The sequence below is a fragment of the Propithecus coquereli genome, unplaced genomic scaffold, assembly GCF_000956105.1.
Source record: "Propithecus coquereli isolate 6110/MARCELLA unplaced genomic scaffold, Pcoq_1.0 Scaffold1227, whole genome shotgun sequence".
Classification (NCBI taxonomy): Eukaryota; Metazoa; Chordata; class Mammalia; order Primates; family Indriidae; genus Propithecus; species Propithecus coquereli.
In genome coordinates, this window is record NW_012136381.1 from 33,680 (window position 1) to 36,231 (window position 2,552).

The following is a 2,552-nucleotide window of genomic DNA, read 5'->3' on the forward strand; positions in this document are numbered from 1 at the left end:
GGACACGGGGGAATGGACTGGTCCTGGCTGTGCACTGCCACCGCCTGGGCCGGGGCCTCGCACACGGCACAGCGGCTGACATACGGGCGGATCTCCTCCTCCAAGAGCGGCCTCGTGGGGAGCGGTGCAGCGCTGGCCAGCCAGTAGGACCTGTCGTTTCTCTGGGCGTAGTGGCACACTTGGTGGATGTTGCAGTAGGCAAAGGGCAGTGTGCTAAACACGGGAAGGCAAGACCCTGCCAGACCTTGGGAGGGAAGAAGAGACAACCGGTAGCTAAACAGCCTGTGCAGGTTGCTCAGGGACCTTCCTCCACCTGGCCCTCTCAGACTTATGTTCCGGGCCTGGAGGCCCTTGCCAAAGCCAACTTCTGTGGCAGTGAAGCCATTTCTGCCACCTCCCTGGTCCTGCAGGCCAGCCCTCATCTGCTCATCCACTCATCCCTCACGCATGAGCCAAGCAATGGGCCGGGTGCTGGAGGTGAGCACTGAACACATCTCTCATGGCCCCGAGATGGATGAGTGAGTAGGCAACGGAAACACATGACAAGCGCTGAACGAGAGGTGTGGGGTACAGGGACCTCTGGGAAGGATAAGTGGAGTAAGTGATGTTAGGACTTGAAATATGAAAAGGATTTAGCCAGGTTTGGAGATGGCAGTGGCGACCATTCAAAGGAGAAGATACAACAGGAGAGAGGGCCTGAGATAGGGTGCGTGGAGCTCAAAGAACTCAGACACATTCAGTAGGGGGAACAGGGGAGAGTGTCTGTGTGCCTGTCTGTCTGTCTCAGGGGTGTTCAGAGATAAATCGGGCCAGAGGATGTGGGCTTTGTCAATCTTGTGAAGGAGTTTGGACTTTACCCCAAGAGTTCTGCAGAGCTTTAAGATGTGTGCTCTGGCTAGACTAGGGCAGCAGAAGCAAGACTGGTGGTCAGAGACCAGGCAGCAAAGAGACTGATAGAAGGAGGAGGAGGAGAGAAGGAAACAGATATAAGATACAGTGAATTACTTCTTCCTTTCTCCTGTGCTCAAAGAAACTAGGATCCTGTGGTGGGAAAGGCCATCGTGGAACCCATGGGGGAAATGCAGATGTGTAGCAGCTGCCACCCCGAGGCCTCTGACCACCCTTACTAACAGCTGGGGTCATGGTCCAGCAGTGACAAGACTCACCGCACCATCGACTGTGGCTGCTGGTACATTCCCCCTGCAGCCACCACCCTAACCGGCATCGTCTCGGAGAGAGTGTTTGCCAGGCCCCAGGCACTTGAGCCCTTGATTTAAAATCGGCCCCTGCAGCTTACAGATCTGCTATCGAAAACTGACGAGGAGCACCAAGAGATAACCCTCCAGATAACGCTCTGTAATTTAAAAACAGACTGGAGGAGGGTGTGGAGTTGAAGCCGGCAAGTGCCATGACATACGACCATCAGGGCGCTGTGGATGCAGCGTTCCATATACACACAAGACCCGACACATCCTGATCAGATCATCTACATTTGGAAGTACGAAGGGCATTTTAGAACAGAGTTACAGTTAACTCACTAAGGAAGAATGTGGGATCATGGGTTTAATAGAATTAGCTGAAAATTAGCATGGTGGGTTTTTAAAAAGTAAAAATAATCCCACAGAACATTAGTGAACATTTAAGATGTTAATGAATCAGTAAAATTAATGCCAACATTTGACATTTCAAGTGGTGACATGGGTGACCATGCGGTCTATGCTTACCAAGGTCTTGATTGTGGGCTTTCTCTTGTCCTTCCAGGTATAACAGACTGTACCCAGTCCAGAGCCGTGGCATGCCTGGGGGGCAGGTGGGCTCCCGGTCCGTCTGACTGTGGAGAACCAGGAGGAAGCCACTGACATATCCAGGGCCAAACCCTTTGGGCCCAGGGTCCCCAGTGGGACCAGGAGGGCCTGGAGGAATAAAGGAAAAAAATGAGGGCAGTTTAGGGGCTCAGCTTAACAAACATTTCCAAGCACCTGTTCTGGAGCTGTGTTAATCCCTGAGGGAACAGAGGGGAGCATGGAACAGCCCCCTCCCCAGGAATGTGCCCCCTACAACTGCAGTAAATGCAAATGGAGCTCATTCAGCAAGTATTTGTTCCTAGTAACTTCTAGGTGCTTGGGCTACATTAGCATAAGGCAGAGGAAATCCATGCCCACCTAGAGCCCGCATTCTGCTTGAGGAAGAGAAATGACAATAGGCATAATAAAAAGGTAAATTATGAGATAGGTCAGCAAAAACAGAACTAGAACAGTGTAGTGACACACCCTGAGTGTGGCCTCCCTGCCCTCCCAGGCTGGACTGCTGAGCAGGTCCATCTTCCTTGCACCTCCCAGACCCCTCTCATGGTTCCTGCATGTTGTCAGCCTCTCTAGAGTTCCACATGTAGGACTTTGGATCTCTTCTTTTATAAGGAAGGGAGGTGGAAGGAAGGCCTGGTTCTAAGATTCTTACTGGCAGGTGGAAAAGGAACAGTCCTACATAGCAGGGTCAGCCTCCTTTGGTAGCTCTCCGGGACTGACCTACTGAAGAAGGCCAATGGCAATTTC

General features: G+C 52.1%; 1 pseudogene; it reads right to left on the reverse strand.

Moving 5' to 3' along the window:
• The window catches only part of LOC105804978, a 4,691-nt pseudogene extending 2,778 nt beyond the window's left edge, over positions 1–1,913 (reverse strand).
• Positions 1,914–2,552: the final 639 nt, after the last annotated feature.